This window comes from Erinaceus europaeus, chromosome 5 (assembly GCF_950295315.1).
Source record: "Erinaceus europaeus chromosome 5, mEriEur2.1, whole genome shotgun sequence".
Lineage (NCBI taxonomy): Eukaryota > Metazoa > Chordata > Mammalia > Eulipotyphla > Erinaceidae > Erinaceus > Erinaceus europaeus.
This window is the reverse complement of record NC_080166.1, coordinates 95,199,164-95,218,378: the sequence shown is the minus strand read 5'-3', so window position 1 is coordinate 95,218,378 and position 19,215 is coordinate 95,199,164.

Below are 19,215 nucleotides of genomic sequence, written 5' to 3'. Positions count from 1 at the left end.
TGTCCAGAGACTGCACGTGTGGAATGACAACCCTTCATCTTCGTTACTCGGGTGAGACCTTTCCTTTCACAGTATTCTCTAATTCCATCCGAGGTGGTTCACTTTCTAACAAAGTCCCAAAACCTAGATATACACCAGTTTCTGTGAGATAGAGCATATGTTCACAAGTATCCGTAAACCACTGCAAAATATATACCTGAAAGCAGAAGTACACTAGAGTTTGCAGTGAGTATCCCCCTAACACTTCCTCTCCACTATTCCAAGCTTTGGGTCCATGATTGCTCAACAACTTGTTTGGCTTTGTATGTTAACTCTCTTTTCAGTCACCAGGTTCCAGATGTCATCGGGATGCTGGCCAGGCTTTCCTGGACTGAAGACCCCACCAGTGTGTCCTGGAGCTCTGCTTCCCCAGAGACCCACCCTACTAGGGAAAGAGAGAGGCAGACTGGGAGTATGGACCGACCAGTCAACGCCCATGTTCAGCGGGGAAGCAATTACAGAAGCCAGACCTTCTACCTTCTGCAACCCACAATGACCCTGGGTCCATGCTCCCAGAGGGATAGAGAGTGGGAAAGCTATCAGGGGAGGGGGTGGGATATGGAGATTGGGTGGTGGGAATTTTGTGGAATTGTACCCCTCCTACCCTATGGTTTTGTTAATTAATCCTTTTAAATAAAAAAAAAGATAAAAATAAAACTGGGAACAGTGAAATAAATTTTTACAGAAGTTAAAAATAAATAAATAAAAATAATTAAATAAATTAATTAATTAATTCCTGGAGAATGTTATTTACCACTTATTCTTAGCTAGGGGTGATTTTAATAATGAGTTAGGAGTCGAAATACCTCTTTGTGCTTTTGCTTACTTTATATCTAGCCCTCTGCAATTACATAGTCCATGGGAAGTTTACCATTTTATTAACTCACCATAATAATATCTCAGAATTTGGTACCTTTGTAACAGATCAGTGGCCACTCATTGAGTGAACTCTCCAGTATGATCAACCTAGTTATATAGTTTCAGCTGTATTGGATCTTTAAAAACAAATCTAAATCATTAAAAATTAAAAATAACTTTTAACTTTGAGGTGAGAAATATACCACTACCACTATCACTAGTAAAGTATCAAGGAAACAGAAAAACAAGACAATCATCCAAAGTATAAAATTTTGTCTTTTGTGGCTGGAAAAATAGCTCACTTGGGTAGTGCACTGCTTTGTCAAGTGCATGACCCAGGTTCAAGCCCACACCCCACTTCCCCACCCTGCACTGAAGGAAGCTTTGGTGCTGTAGTCTCTTTCATTCTCTGCTTCTCTATCTCTATCTGAAACCGTCAATCTAGAGGTGAAAGGAAAAATATTCTTTATGTATACATAGTTTTTGAAAAACTGCCATTATGGATAAACTCATTTTAGCTTTTTCTTCCCATTAAAATACTTCATAAAGCTCTCCTAAATTGCTAAACACTCTAGGGAGCCTCACTTTTAGTAAGTGCATTAAAGTGTCTAGGGTTGCTAGACCATGATTGCTCTTGGGCTTGTTGTCTGAATTAAGGTTGTTTTTTGTGTTTTTGCTGTTATGAATCTAACTTTAGTGAGTTGTTTCATGATGCTTGAACCCAAGAAAGATCTCATTTCTTTAGCTTCCTAAATCAAATGAAACTTAGCTAGTGTTTCCACCTGTGAAGGCTAATGAGAAATCCAATCTCAGTCACTTTTGAAACCATTTCTGTTTCTTTCATGGTTTTTACCAGAAACCTAGGGCAAACATTGATCAAGAAAACTGGGGAGGGGCTGTCTATGCTCAGCTTACTTTTGTTAGCTTTCTCTTAATCAACCTGTGTGGAGAGCAGTTACAGCTGTTCCAAATAACTGCAGTGATGTCTATACACAGTAGCCCTGTTTCTGGGACAGCAATGACATGTGCCCACTTCCCCTTTGCTTCTCTCAAGATCTCTGCATCCTCTGGAAAAATGTACTCATTGTCTCCTCCAAATGCCAAACCTCATACTCAGCCTGTTCTTGCAACCTGCTGGCTTTTTCTGATAGTTCCAGCTTTCCGTCCTACCCCCTTGTTTTATTTCAAACAATATAGTAATTTAAAAAATAAAAGGACTTTGTGAGAGCAAAGCAAATAATAATGAATCTTTGTCTTAAACTTTGTAAGAACTCGTGTGGTTCTCAAATAGAATTGGGGTGGGGGGAAAAATGGTGGGAGAAACAGGATAGGAGGGCTCTGAACTCCAACTCCATCAGGACCCACAGAGAGAGGAAGAAAAAGGGAGAAACATTTGGATGTAGTAATAAGATTATGAGTGGGGAAGAGAAGACTGGACCTGGAAGAATAAGCTGGTAATTATGTACAAATCTAGACAGATAGTTGTAGAGATGATAGTTAACCCATGTCTGCAACCTTGGGAGAACTGTGGTGGTTTGCAATGGAGAGATGGGGATTCAGAACTCTGGTGGTGGGAACAGTGTGGAATTGTATCCCTGTTGATATGTAATTTTGTAAATCAACATTAAATCACTAATAAAAAAAAGAGATAAAGAATTGGGGTAGGAGCTTTAGTGGTGTGTGCAGTGACACACACAGACACAGGCCTGACACTACACACAACTGAAATAAACTTATAATTTTGTAAACCACTATTAAATCAATAACAAGAAAAAGAATTATTAAATGAAGTAAGAGGAAAGTTTTTTTATTAGTGATTTATTATTGATTTACAAAATTATGAGATAACATAGGTATAATTCCACATCATTCCCACCACCAAAATTTTTGTGTCACCATTCCCTCCACTGGAAACTACAGCAATTCTCCCAAGGTTACAGATATAAGTTGACTATTATTTCTGTCTATGTCCTTACCACCCTGAACATGCTCCTCTGATCATGGAAGCTAAGCAGGGTCGGGCCTGGTTAGTACTTGGATGGGAGACTATTATTGCTATAGCTATCTATCTCTTGTTATATATATTGGGCAATTTTTTCTATGGTTCTGCCTCTATTCCTTTCTTTTTTTAAAATTTAATTTATTTGTGAAATAAAAGATAGAAAGTATTTACAGAATCATAGAATAAGAGGGTTAAATTCCTCACATTTCCCACCACCAGAGTTCCATATCGCATCCCTCCACTGGAAGTTTTCCTATTTTTTATCTCTCTGGGAGCATGGACCCAGGGTCATTATGGGGTGCAGAAGGTGGGAGGTCTGGTTTCATTGATTGCTACTCCAATGGATATGGGCATTGACAGGTTGATCCATACTCCCTGTCCCTATCTTTCCCTACTGGGGCAGGGCTCTGGAGAAGTGGGGTTTCAGATTAAATCGGTGAGGTCCTCTGTCCAGGTGAGTCAGGTTGACATCATGGTAGCATCTGCAACTTGGTGTTTGGAACATGTATCCTTTGCTTCTTCCTTTCTTATGGGACTCAATTCAGTAGTTCTTGTAAGACGGGGTCAATTGTGGCAAATTCCTTAGTTCTTGAATATTTGAGAAAAACCTTCCTTTCTCCCTCATATTTGAAGGATAATTTTACAGGCTACAATATTTGTGGCTGGAATTCCCTCTCCTTTAGAACTTTGAATATGTCATTCCACTCTCTCCTTGCCTCTAGAGTTTGTAAAGAGAAATCTGATGAAAGTCTTATAGCTCTGCCTTTGTATGTAACTTCTTTCCCTAGCAGCCAGCAAAATTTTTCCTTGTCGTTAACTTTTGACAGTTTTACAATAATGTGCCTTGGTGTTGGTCTTTTTGTATTTATGTCTGGGTGATTGATTGTTCTGCCTCTTGAATGACAATGTTCTTATGGTTTCCTAAGTGAGGTAGGTTCTCAACTAAAATTGGACTTGAAATGGACTCTGGGCCTTTGGCCTCACCCTCTTCCCTGGAGTTCTGACTAAAGTTCTTCTTTCAAGATTTGAAGATTCTTAGTGATCTCTGTTATAAGTTCTTCTCTCATGTGTTTTATTTCCGTAGTAACACGCTCCTTTAATTCTTGCTTAATTTCTTGGAGAGTCCTCATGATGAGTCTCTGAGAGTCTCTCTAAATCTGTATTTCCTTGGATTCCCTCTGTTTCATTTCTGTCTGGCTGATATGGCATAGTTGGCTGTCTAGTTCTGTTTCTCTGTTTGTGTAATTTTTTGTGCTGGTTATTGATAGCCAGCAGGTGGTACTATTGTGATCTCTGGGTTTCTCTTGTTTGTATGATCTGCAATAGGTGGGATGGGGTTGAGGGGTGGTTGCATTGGACTGTCTTGTGGTCACAAATGCCCTGTTTTATGTTGTGTTGTTGCCTTAAATTCAGAAGGCTAAAGCCCCCCTGAATCAAAGACTGAGAGGTTTTAAGCCTCTGTCTCTTTTCTCCTGGCTCTAGGAACAATGTTACTTGCTTGCTGTGGTTAAAGTGAAATCGCCAAAATGCATGATGAGTGTTTTCTTAGAGATTAGTCACTATGAAAAAATTCAAATATCAGTTCTAGTTCTACAAAGTGTAATAATCAAAATTTACAGCAAAAAGATGAGTTATAGCACATGAAATGCAACTTAAATTAATTGAGCCAAAATATATAGGTCATAAGAAAGTCAATATTAGAAAGAATCAAAAATATGGACATGCAGGTTTTTAAAAGAAAAGAAATAATAAGGCTAAAGAAGAATAAAGTCTAATATACTTGTCATTAGAGATCTTGCAATTAATGAGAAGCAATATTCAAAAGATGATGCCAGTTGTGTCTAAATTGACAAATACAAGACTATTAAAAACAATCCAACACAAAGCAAACTTTCAGATTGCATTTAATAAGGAGCAGCATTTTAATTGATAGTTGTCACTTAGTAGAACCAATGGAAAGCAGAAGATGATGGAATGATGTCTTCTAGTGTTGAAATATCTCCAGTTTTTAAACAGAAAAAAATATTCCCAACCCACAAAGCCAGCCAATCAAATAAATAAATGACAATCAGGAAGCAACAGCAAAAAATGCTGAAGAAACAAGTTTGCATGATAGCATTGTTAAGTAAGCAACACTAACTATTTGATAGTGTGTGTACACTGAAGAAAGTAACCAAAGTGTTGTCTGGTCATGCAGAAGATATACAATATTAGATGGTATATTAGAATGGCAGGATGTATAATAAGTAACAAAATGATAAATATGTGGAGAACATCTAAGTAATGGTAGAAAATTTATGAAAAATTTCCAGGATAGTAGTTATCTGAACAAGACAACTAACTTGACATGTACACATGACCAATAAGAAATTGTATCAATTTCCCATGTTTAAAAGTATAGAAAATATAAAAATATTCCTATAGTCTGAACCACCAACAAAACATATTTCATTTAGTTAAACGTCTGATATCATAAGGAGTTTGATTTTTAATCTCAAAATTAAACTAGAAAGAAATAACAAATGAAGATATGCAATATTCCTATGAGTTAACTGATTACAAATAACCCATGAGTTAAAGAAGTCAGAATGGAAATTTCAAAGCATTTTAGGTTATTAAATTGGGGACATACGCCAGCATTACAGCATGGGATTTGTATGCTTAAGGTCCCAAAGGCCTAGTTTCAACCCTTGCCCTGCTGTATACCTCACTGAATCTCACTCTGGTCTCTGTCTCTTTCTCATAATAAATAAATACACACATAAATCATAAAAATATTAAAATTTAGTTTAGAGCAAAATGAAAACATTCAAGCCTACTTATGATAACTTCTTAAATGGAAAAGGATATCCTTAGATGTAGAAGAGAGACTTAAAATTAAAAAGCTAAGAATCCATAGCAAGAAACTAAGAGAGAATATCAAATGGCTTATAAAAAAAATAGAAGGAAAAACAAAACATTAATGTAAGTTGTGGGGCCAAGATGGCTGAATAGAAAATTTGGTCTGTGATTCCCTTCTTTCTCATCAACAGCAAAGCCACAACAACACATGGAAAAGCCTGCATGAACATGAACCTTTCAAAACAAGAGATAGAAGATTAGTATTCAGCCAGCAGGGATACAGAGAGATCTCCTTCCCCAACCAAAAAGCCATAAGACAATAAATCACAATGAGGAAGAAATCTGTAAGATATGGAAACTGAATCTGGCAAGTAGGGAGTAGGCGGTATTGAGACTACAACCATCCCAAATCTATTACAATTCTGTGCTTATGATGTTGCAACAGTGAGAAATTGGAAATTGAAAACCATGGGATGGTTGTAGTCTCAGTGGTAGTCTTCCCTATCTTGCCATAGTTTGCTGAAAGCAGCCCTGGTGGACACCATGTTGGAATTTAATCTTCAGTGAAATAGATCCTACAGACAGATTTGAGGAGGAACTCTACCTTATTTTCTCACACTCCATTATATTGGGTTCTGTCAGCCACAAAGGCAGAAGCACTATTATGGCTTAAACAGATCATGGTTCCTCCAGAACAAAAGCCTTGATGGGTTTCAACTACTGCTTTTTTTTAATGTTTTATCTTTTTATTAGTAATTTAATGTTGATTTACAAGATTGTAAGGAGTATAATTGTAATATAGGATGCAATTCCATATAGCTCCCGCCACCAGAGTTCTCTGTCCATCAATACCTTTAGAGCCCTGGAAATACCTCCTTCTCTTCTAGGGGTCTCTGGTCCTCCTATGTCAGAACCAACCTTGAAGTCTAGTGTTCACTGTTACTTCTGATGGGACTAAATATTAGACTCTCCTTTGCTTTCTTTCCCTCTCCTCCAATTCCCTCCCCCTCCCCTTCTCTCCTCTCATTTCCCCCTTCCTTCCTTTCCCCTCCCCTCTCCTCCCCTCCCCTCCCCTTCTCTTCCCTTTTCTTCTCTTTGTTTTCCCTAGATACAGATAGGTAGCATATTTTGTATCTTGTATATCTTTCTGTCAAAAAAAAAAAGATTGTACATATTTCTATTCCTAATTTTCTCTGCCCTCTATTATATTTAATTACCAATTATATTTAATTACCATGGAATTGAAATTCCTGGCTCACTAATTTCTCTATTTAAATGTTGGCTTTTTTAAAAGTACATTCCAAATATTAATTTTGAGCTTAAGAAACAGTAATTCCCTATGGGAGACTGAGACCATTTCTAGTACGGGATGTGATACAGACATGAATAGAAGCTATGGTCAAAGAAAACCCATACCGAAAAAAAAAAAATCCATAGAGAAAAACCAAGCCTGTCTCCTCTGGCCTGCCCCATTGGCAGTTCTTGAATAGTGCTTCTCAGTATTTTGATTCTGAGTCTCTTCGTTTAGAGCCACTTGGGACATTTATGGGTAGATTCTTGGACCTAAGTCACATCTAGCGCTTTTCATAAGCACTTTGGGTGAATGTGAATGCCCACTAAAGTTGAAATATCACAAAGTTAGATTCCTGTGGTTCAGGCATGCCCACATTTTACTGTATTGGCAAGTGTTAGAAACAGATGGTGGTGCACTGCATAAGGCAATAGACTCTCAAGCATAAGGTCTTGAGTTCAAGTCCCAGCATCCTATGTGCCAAAGTGATGCTCTTGTTCTTTCTCTCTCCACCTCTTTCACTCATAAAGTTAGAAATGCGTTTTAAAATTTTTAGGCTTTATTGGCTGGGGTATGGATTGACCTGTCAACACCCATGTCCAGCATAGAAGCAATTGCAGAAGCCAGACCTTCTACTTTCTGCACCCCATAAAGAGCTTTGATCTATACTCCCAGAGGGATAAAGAATAGGGAAGAGAGGAGATATAGAACTCTGGTGGTGGGAACTGAATTGTATAGAATTGTACCCCTCTTAACCCACAATCTTGTCAATTATTAAATCACTGATAATAAAATATTTTTAAAAATTGTTGCTTCCCAAACAATCCTGAATATACAGCCACAAACCCCCATATCTTCTTTAAAACCCATGTAAACTCACATTCCTATATCTAGTTTTTTTTTTATAGTTTCTTTTTTTAAAATTTTTATTTATTTATTCCCTTTTGTTGCCCTTGTTGTTTTATTGTTGTAGTTATTATTGTTGTTGTCGTTGTTGGATAGGACAGAGAGAAATGGAGAGAGGAGGGGAAGACAGAGAGGGGGAGAGAAAGATAGACACCTGCAGACCTGCTTCACCGCCTGTGAAGCGACTCCCCTGCAGGTAGGGGAGCCGGGGTTTGAACCCGGATCCTTATGCCGGTCCTTGTGTTTTGCGCCACCTGCGCTTAACCCGCTGCACTACAGCCCGACTCCCTCTAGTTTTGTTTTTATCCATCCATCCACCCACCCAACAAAAGTTAGACATAGAGACAAGGCTCTGTGACTATTCTGAATGGGAATGTAATAACTATAAGCCTTATCATTACCTTCCTGAAGGACAGTGTTTTCTTTTCTTTTCTCTTCTTTTTTTTCTTTTCTTTTCTTTTCTTTCTTTCTTTTTTTTTTTTTTTTTTTTTGTATTTCTGTCATTCTCTGCATTGTTGCCAACACATACACACACAAGGTTTATTTTACTTATTTGTTTTCCTGTCCGCTATGGCCAATATTTAATTTGTTACTAAATGACATTTATGGTTTTGAACTTGCTTGTTTCTCTGTCCCCCACGTGCACTGGGGTCCCAGGCTGCAGTGACAATATGTGTGTATGCTTATCAAAGTGCCCTTGGGAAATGAAATAACATGTGAAACTCATTTTTTATTTTCCAGTGAACTTCATAACATTCTCTCTGATTCTATCCTAGGATAGATTTCTAGTTTATCTTATATGTGAGAAATGACCTTATAACCTGTGTGTGACAGTTGTTTGGATTTTATTAAGTGCCCTGCTAGCTGGCAATATAGGGGCATTACTCATAGATATTTGTTTGCTACTCCAGTAAGCCAAGAAAATTTATTTTTATATATTTAACTACAGTGTCTTTCTTCTCCTGCATGTCATTTAAAAGTATCTCATGAAATAAGGAGAATGCTGCCAATTCTAGCTTTAGATGTAGGGAAAGAGATGGATTGTCATGGTGAGGCCCAAGGGTGGAATTCTGTAATATATACATCTTTCAGGATGAAGTGAGCTAGATGAAAATTAAATAGAAATTCAAACTAAGCAGAATATCTATTTTTTTAAATCTATATATGGAAGACAGAAAGTGTGAATTGTCAAAGAAATCAGCCTGAAACCAGAAATTTTCTGGAAACATAGGTATGAACCAAAAGTGACGATTCAGCTGGTCTGGTTCTGTGAAGAAGCCACACCCCAATCCTACTGACTTTGTGAAAGAACAGGGACACTCTAACATAAGATGTGACATTTATCAGTCATCAAGGATGAACAAAGAATAATCAGTCCAATGACAGAGGACCTAGTGGGGGTTGTATTGTTATATGGAAAACTGGGAGATGTTATGCATGTACAAACTATTGCATTTACTGTTGAATGTAAAATATTAATTCCCCAATAAAGAAATTTAAAAAAAAGAAGAAGAAGAATCAGTCCATGACACCTGGCCCCCAGGTCTATGATATCAGACTCCCAGTTCCAAGAAGGAGTTAATAAAAATAGCTAAAGACCTTGCTTCGTTTCCTCAAGATAGCATCATAGATAGATGGCATCTGTAGGAGACATTTTGTTGTCTAACTCACTCTACTTCATGGGATTCCTAAAAAATATTTGCTGCGATCTTTCCTTATATGTGTATAGTTTATAAAATTTACACAACTGGCCTAGTCCATGAACCGGTCATCTCAAAGTAGTCTAAGGACTGTTGTTCCAGATGTGAATCATTCCTGGGCTTATGTCCTCAGTTTTTTTTTTTTTTTTTTTAAATAGAGACAAAGAGGGAGGGAGGGAAGTAGGCAGGAAGAGAGGGTAAGAGAGGGTAAGAGAGGGAGAGGGAGAGGGAAAAGGAGAGAGAGAGGGAGAAGGAGAGAGAGAGGGAGAGAGGGAGAGGGAAAGGGAAAGAGAGAGAGAGGGAAAGAGAGAGAGAGGAGAAACAGCAGCAAAGTTTCCTTCACCAAAGTGGGGGTTAAGTTCAAACCTGGGGTGCACACATAGCAAAGCAACATATTATCAACTGAACTATTTCCCTGGCCTTAGTTTGATTCTTTAATAAACACAGAGAATCCAAGTAAGTCTCTTTTCTTGGTCAACAATTATAGGACCTGTAGAATCTCTCATTAAACAATATGAAATAGTCCCTTTCAGGAAAGCAAGGCTCTCCAAATAGTGGGGTGGGGATTTGTTTCTATCTTTTTTATTTTTAAAAAACTTTGATTTATTTATAACAAAAAATATCGACAAGACCAGAGGATAAGAGGGGTACAATTGCACATAATTCACAGTACCAGAGTTCTATATCCCATCCCCTCCCTTGAAAGCTTTCCTATTCTTTATACCTCTGGGAGCATGGACCCAGGATCATTATGGGGTGCAGGAGGTGGAACGTCTGGCTTCTGTAATTGCTTCTCCACTGAATGTGGGTGTTAGTAGGTCGATCCATACTCCCAGCCTGTCCCTATCTTTCCCAAGTGGGGCAGGGCTCTGGGGAGGTGGGGTTCCAGGATACATTAATGAGGTCATCTGCCCAGTAAAGTCAGGTTGGTGTCATAGTAGCATCTTCAACTTAGTGACTAAAAATGAATTAAGATATAATGCAGAACAAATTGTTTAATAACCAGGAACCTAAAGACAGAAGTATAGAAGATGAGATTTAGAGTCTCCATTTTGGAAAAAGGTAGTAGGTCTATTTTAGTTATAGTCCATGGGGCCCATGATTTTACTAATATTTGCCTGAGCCCGACAGCTAACATGCAGATAGACTAGAGGTATTGTCTGGGGAGATGGTGTCAGAGTTGGAAATAGAACTAGAAAGCTGGATAAGTGAAGAAAGTAGCTCCCAAATATGGGAAAAGTATATAAATATGGTTAACTGAAGAACCCCATCGATTTGATTGAAGCCCATATTTATTGCAGGAGCCTGTGTAACCTCTGCATCCCTGTAGATCTGAGCTCATACTCTGTTTTCATATCTAGGAACATTCTAGGCTGCACTCACGTTCCTGTTTTTGATCATTTCAAATTTGTGGCTAATTGCCATCATCAATAGGAATTTCCTCATGGGGAGTCAGGCAGTAGCGCAGTGGGTTAAGCGCACGTGGCACAAAGCACAGACGGGCATAAGGATCCCGGTTCAAGCCCCCGGCTCCCCACCTGCAGGGGAGTTGCTTCACAGGCGGTGAAGCAGATCTACAGGTGTCTCTCTTTCTCTCTCCCTCTCTGTCTTTGCCTCCTCTCTCCATTTCTCTCTGTCCTATCTAACAACGACAACATTAACAACTAAAACAACAATAAAAACAAGGGCAACAAAAGGGAAAATAAATAAAAAGAAAAAAAATTTAAAAAAAGGAATTTCCTCATGATCAGGACATTTGTGAAGGCTTCAAGACCAAATTCTAATAATGTATCATATTTTTGTATATTGTACCAAAGCCCAAATAATTTTCTTGTTGGATCTCTGTGTTGAATATGGGGAAAATCTGAACAAACAAACAAACAAACAAACAAACAAACTATTATTTCAGGGAGTTGGGCAGTAGCATAGCAGGTTAAGTGCAGGTGGCGCAAAGTGCAAGGACTCAGAGTAAGGATCCGGGTTCAAGCCCCGGCTCCCCACCTGCAAGGGGGGTCGCTTCACAAGTGGTGAAGCAGATCTGCAGGTATCTATCTTTCTCTCCCCCTCTCTGTCTTCCCCTCCTCTCTTCATTTTTCCCTGTCCTATCCAACGACATTAGTAACAATAATAATAATAACTACAACAATAAAACAACAAGGGCAACAAAAGGAAATAAATAAATATTTAAAAAATTGTTTTTAAAAAAACAGTTATTTCAATGTAATTACGTATACTGACACCAAAACAAATATGACCATTTTCTTTGCCCATAAAGGATCTATGCATTACAATTCACTTCTCTGACAGCTCAGCATGGCGTCTTGGTTGAGCAAATGTGTGGGTGTGTGTAGTGAATTGTTTTATGTATCAGGATGGGGGTAGGTAGGTTGAAATCAGCATGAAATTTTCACTTCATATATCTATTTAAACTTGAGCAAATTACTCAGATTCCCCAGCCTTCAACTTTATGATATTAAAATATCAATGTTAAAGGCTCAGTTTTATGAAATCAAAGGTACATCATGCTAATTGAATTTAAGGGATATTGTCTACAATAGCATATATACACAACAAATGTATATTCACAGAGGTACAATTCAGTAAACCAAGCTTGAGTGTGACCACTATGTGACTGTAACTAAAGAGGACATTCAAAGTGAAATATAAATTAGCCGCAAGTTTGATCTGCATGGAGCTGACTTTGTGTTTGAAATGGTGACCTTGCCATTCTATATTTATTAACAAGCATCTCATTTATTGTCTTGTCTCCATTCATACTTAAATCATTTCCAGTCATAATGGTTATTATTAGCTAGGCTTCAGTTGAAACTAGCACTGAATGTTTTAATTGCATCACACTTTCTCCGCATTTTAGTTGGCATTTGTCTGTAACATTCCTGAGAGAACTTCAACTGGAACTCTTTGCTTACTCTGAATTATAGTCCTGGTTAAAAAATAATATATATATATATATATATATATATATATATATATTTGATTTAAGCAAACATAACTACTTGTCTCCATATTCTTTCCTAAAAATTCACTTTGTTGTACAAAACATACAGTGAGGTGGAACACAACTATGATATAAAAAATTTTCTATTTTTTTGTCATAAAACTTCTTATGTGCATTATTATCTCCGATGGGCTTTAGGCCATACAACTCCATGCTTTTTCACAGGGTTTTTACTAACCCTTAAGGAAAAAAAAAAAAAAAGAATTCAGGGCTGGAGAGACAACATGATGGTTATGTAAGACTTCCTGCCTGAGGCTCTGAAGTCCCAGGTTCATTCCCCAGCATTACCATCAGCCAGAGTTTCTCAGTATTCTAGTTTCTCTCTGTGTGTATCTTTCTAGTTTCTCTTTCTATGTATCTCTGTGTGTATCTTTCTCTCTGTATCTCTTTTTCACTAAGATGAATAAATATATTTCAGAAAATAGAGTTCAACCTTTTGAGTTGTTCAAGCAACTCTTGCTTTGTCTAGCTGTGTGTATAAAGCTTATTTTCTTAATTTTAAATTTTTTTCATGAGTGAAGCAAAAATCTCTAACCATAAAGAATTGCAGTTATAAATAAATTTCTAAGCATAGATGTCTTAACAATCAGTGATAGTTTTAAATGAAGCCTAACTAATAGGAACCATTATGTTTTCAAATGAGATGAATATGGAAGAGGACAGGACAATAAATGAGAAACTTATTAATAAATAGTGGTAAGACTATCACTGCAAATACAAAGTCAACTAGTGCAGATCAAGCTTGCAGCTAATTTATATTTCAGGCTCTTTATTAGCTAATATCTAATGAGAAATCCTCACATTTTTCATTGTATCACATCAAACTCTCCTAGTAAAAGTCTGTTCTGCTTTGCATGTAAGTTACACCATTTCATAAAATTTTCATCAGTCTTTGACTTGCTAAATAAAGTTGTCACTCAAAGCTCATTCCCCATCTGAGCACAGGGAAGCTGAATGGACACTGCATTAATCCTGCATATTGTCTCTGCTCAATGAGGTCGCAGATCTTTGTCCTGTCACCTTTAAGGGACTATGTCTAATGGACTCATTCGTGATTTCCTTATCTTTTTAAAAGAAAGATGCAATCTTACAAAGATGTCCTTCCTGTGTTTGGAAATTATTATAATTTATTTCTTCAACTCTTATTCAAAAATCAAGATTGAGGAGACTACACTTTACTTGGGCACCATAATATTGTTAACAATGACACACTGATTACAATGAGGCATCTAAAAATACTGTTTGATGCTGATTACTCATGTTATGTTCAAGACTAGTGGTTAATGCAGACAACATTAGTTTAATATTAGGCCACAGTAAGAAAATTTACAGTTGGGAAAATGGACAGTTTCTTGGCTTCACTTATCTATAAGTGTAGAAAAACTAATGACTTCTTGATAGCATGCACAACTGTCCAACTTAATGCAATGGGGATTTAAATTTTAGTATTATTTTGCATTGTCATCCAGTAATAAGTACTTGTTTTCTTGTACCACATTCTTCTGCCAGTGCACCTGTCTCTCCCTCTCTCTCTTTATTTCTCTCTGTTTCTCACATTATTTTGATTAATCAAATTCATATAAATGGATGAGTGGTTAGAGAAGATATATATTGGAGAAATAACTAATTTGAATAAATAGTGTTTGTTGTGTCTGAATGTGATCTTATGTCCTTAATTTATTAAGAACTTGGCACTCATAGGTTTACCATTTAAGAAAACTGACTACAACTTCATTTTCTAACTTTTTTTGAACTCCAACTCCTCAATGACAACTTTGCATTTAATAAGGAAATGTCTAATGTTAATAACTTTAAAATGTTCAGTGTTAAGAAGCCTAGCACAGTTTTCTTTGCTTGAATACATCTTTTGACTTGTTACTGCTAAAGTGTCTGATCCCAGTCTCTGATGAAGAAAGTTGGGGAAATTCAAGGTTCAGCACATTTGTGCTGCATAACCCAGGCAACACATGTGTGAGGTAGATGAGAGCATAAAGTTTTTCTCAGAAATCACGGTTAATGCCAACAGAAGCAGAAGGCAGAATCTGAAGTCACATTCTGGTGAGAGAACGGCATTTTTTCTTTTTTAAAAATTTCTTTATTGGGGGATTAATGGTTTACAGTCAATAGTAAAATACGATAGTTTGTATATGCATAATATTTCCATATAACAATACAACCCCCACTAGGTCCTCCTCTGCCATCATGCTCCAGGACCAAAACCCTCCCCAGAGTCTTTTACTTTGGTGCAATACACCAATTCCAGTCCAAGCTCTGCTTAGAGTTTTCTCTTCTGATCTTGTTTCCAACTTCTGTCTATGAGTGAGATCTTCCCATTTTCATCCTTTTGTTTCTGACATCTCATTTAACATGATTCCTTCAAGCTCCATCCAAGATGGCTTTAAAAAAATATGAAATCACCATTTTTAATAGCTGAGTAGTTAGTATCCCATTGTGTATGGATACCACAACTTACTCAGCCATTCATCTGTTGTTGGACACCTGGGTTGCTTCCAGGTTTTGGCTATTACAAATTGTGCTGCTATGAAGATAGGTGTAGTGTGGGTGTAGATAGCATGATGGTTATGCAAAGAGACTCTCATAACTGAGGCTCCAAAGTCATGGGTTCAATCCCCTGCACCACCATAAACCAGAGATGAGCAGTGCTCTGGTTAAAAAAAAAAAAAAAAGACAATCAAAATATTTATTTAAAAAAAAATGAAGATAGGTATTCACAAATCTTTTTGGATGGGTGTGTTTGGTTCCTTAGGCTATATCCCCAGGAGAGGAATTGCAGGGTCATAGGGTAGGTCCACTTCTAGCTTGAGAATGGCATTCTGACTGAGGCATTCAACAGGGCTGGTTGTCTTATACAAAAATCTGGGGGAGGAAGTTAGAGAATATCTTGGTTTTCCCGGTCCTGGGACAATTATCTGTGGTAGGCAAGTAGACTACGGTTTGTAAAAATTGCAAACACAAAATGCAAATCTATGGTTTATTCTTTGCTTCTTTGAAATGTTTTTAGCGTATTATCTATACTGAGTGAAAAATTTCTTGGCACTGAATATTTCACCACTCTGAGTCAAATTTTTCAGAGAGAGACAGAAATAGTGAAGGAGGATATTCACTGAAACTTCTTTCAGTACTTTAGTACTATATGTGCTATATCAGGGTTCTAGCCTGAGCTGCACACACAGCAAAGCACACACCTCTCACTGGCAAAGGAACCCCTCGCCTTCTTTTGTTTTTCCTCCATGATTATAACTGGGGCTCGGTGCTGGTACTAGGAGTCCACAGCTCCTGGCGGCCATTTTTTTCTTCCTCCTACTCCATAATGTTTATTCCATAGGAGAGAGAAAAACTGAGAGGGGAAGGGGAGATAGAGAGGGAGAGAGAAAGACACCTGTAGACTTGCTTTACCACTCGTGAAATGTCCCTCCCTCCTGCAGGTGGGGGAGCAGGGACTCAAACACGTATCTTTGCACAGATCCTTGTGCATGGAACTATATGTGTGCTTAACTGGCCACTGCTTGGCCTCTTGGTATACATTTTCTAAATGGGCTTTAAGACTATCTGAAGATTTTTTTTTTCCATTGGAACAGTCTTTTAAAAAATTTAGTGGTCCAGGAGGTGGCACACTGGATAAAGCACTGGATTCTCAACCATGAGGTTCTGAGTTCAATCCCTGGCAGCACATGTACCACAGTGATGTCTGGTTCTTTCTCTCCTCCTGTCTTTCTCATGATTAAATAAATAAATTATTTTTAAAAAATGATTAAAATAATTATCCTTGGGGGTTGGGCCGTAGTGGGTTAAGTGCACATGGCACGAAGTGCAAGGACTGGCATATGGACTCTGGTTTGACCTTCAGGGGGGGTCACTTCACAAGAGTGAAGCAGGTCTGCAGGTGTCTTTCTCTCCCCCTCTCTGTCTTCCCCTCCTCTTTCCATTTCTCTCTGTCCTATCCAACAACAACAAAAGCAATGACAATAATAATAACAGCAGCAACAAAGGCAACAAAAGGGGAAAAATAGCCTCCAGGAACAGTGGATTCTTAGTGCAGGCACCAAGCCCCAGCAATAACCCTGGAGGCAAAAAAAAAATTATCTTTGTAGCCTTTCAACATGTGACAGAACATTTGAATTTCTCACACTGTATGCAAAAGATGTTTGGTGTTTTTTTTTTCTTCTTCTTGAGTAATTACTGAATTGAATATAGTGATTTCTCTGTTTAAAATGGCTATATGAAAGTATTCATTATTTATTAATCAATGGGGGGAGAAAGAGAGAGAACCAAAGTATCACTCTGGCACAGGGGATGCTAAGGATTGAACTCAGGACCTCAAGCTTGAGAATCCAATGCATCATCTACTCTGCCACCTCCCCAATGACCTCTGTTCAGAATTTTTTTCCCCTGCTTATTTGTCTAGAAAAACTCTTCCTCTTGGGCAGGAATAGATAGCATAATGGTTATACAAAGAGACTCTCATGTCTGAGGCTCCAAATCCCAGGTTCAATCCCCTGTACCACCATAAGCCAGAGCTGAACAGTGCTCTGGTAAAAAAAAAAAAAAAAAAAACAAAGAAAGAAAGAAAAGAAAAAAAGAAAAAGAAAGAAAGTAAAAAGAAAAAGAAAAACTCTTCCTCTTCATGAAGCAAATCAAATGTCTCTTCTAAGATTTCCTGAGAAAATTTTATACAACTACACTCCAGCAGTTACTCCTAGTGGTGTGGCATGTGCTCTATTAAAACACAAAATCTGGGCGAGAGTAGATAGTGTAATGGTTATGCAAAGAAATTGTCATGCCTGACACTCCAGTCCCGGTTTTAATCTGCCACACCACCATAAATCAGAACTGATAAGTGCTCTAGGAAAAAAAAAATCTTATTTTTAAAATATGCCACTTATTTAGGGGGACTTCATTGAAATTAATCAAGACGCAGTCTTTCATGACAACTAGCATTGTTACTGATGCTGTGATATTATTTATGTATTTATCTATTTATTTTTGCCTCCAAGGTTATTGCTGGGGCTTGGTACCTGCACTAAGAATCCACTGGTCCTGGAGACCATTTTTCCCTTTTTTTTGTTGCCCTTGTGTTGTTTATCCTTGTTGTTGTATAGGACAGAGAGAAATTGAGAGAGGAAGGGAAGACAGAGAGAGGGAGAGAAAGACAGACACCTGCAGACCTGCTTCACCACTTGTGAAGCGACCCCCCTGCAGGTGGGGAGCCGGGGGCTTGAACTGGGTTCCATACACCGGTCCTTGTGCTTTATTCGCTTAACCCACTGCACTACCGCCTGGCGTCTCTGTGATATTTTTAAACATCATTTGTTTTTTTTTTTACATGAGTGGAGGTGGGGTGATTTGCAGAAAACAAAGCATAAAGAGATGCTGTTCTCTTTGGTTTTTCTAACCATACATACATCTGTACTGGCTTTTCTAAATTGAACTAGCTCTACTGTAAATTTAGAATAATTTTTGAATGCTTACTGTACTCACCGTTGATGCTGTGCACAACATAGGGAGGGTGAGTGCAAAGAAGGAGCCAGCTACCATCTGGTGGGTATAAATGTCTGTGATGAGAGGTTAGTTAGTAAAAGCAGCATCTGAAAATGAGGAGGAATGGAAATGGTGCACATTAGTACTGCCGAAAGGAGAACTGTGGAGAGATTAATGATGAGGGTTGCCTTCCATGCTAGCAATAGAAGTAAACAACTCTATTTGGCGAAAATGAGGAGGTGTTGCATGGTAGAGGGCTCTCCAGTGCAGCCCATATTTCAGCTAGATTTCTTTCGCCCATTAGGTGGTAATCAAATTGGAAGGCACTCCTAATTTCTACCCCGAAGAAATTCCCATGCTTTCCCCAAGATTACTGAGAATTACTGGAGGAAAGAAAATCATAATCTCATGATGAGTTTGGTTTAGATTTTGTTTGTTTCTTGTTTATTTATTTATTTGTTTTTTATTTAAGAAAGTATTAATTAACAAAACCATAGGGTAGGAGGGGTACAGTTCCACACAATTCCCACCACCCATTCTCCATATCCCACCCCCTCCCCTGACAGCTTTCCCATTCTCCATCCCTCTGGGAGCATGGACCCAGGGTCATTGTGGATTGCAGAAGGTAGAAGGTCTGGCTTCTGTAATTGCTTCCCCGCTGAACATGGGCGTTGACTGGTCGGTCCATACTCCCAGTCTGCCTCTCTCTTTCCCTAGTAGGGTGGGTCTCTGGGGAAGCGGAGCTCCAGGACACATTGGTGGGGTCTTCAGTCCAGGGAAGCCTGGCCGGCATCCTGATAACATCTGGAACCTGGTGACTGAAAAGAGAGTTAACATACAAAGCCAAACAAGTTGTTGAGCAATCATGGACCCAAAGCTTGGAATAGTGGAGAGGAAGTGTTAGGGGGTACTCACTGCAAACTCTAGTGCACTTCTGCTTTCAGGTATATATTTTGCAGTAGTTTATGGATACGTGTGAACATATGCTCTCTCTCACAGAAACTGGTGTATATCTAGGTTTTGAGACTTTGTTAGAAAGTGAACCACCTGAGATGGAATT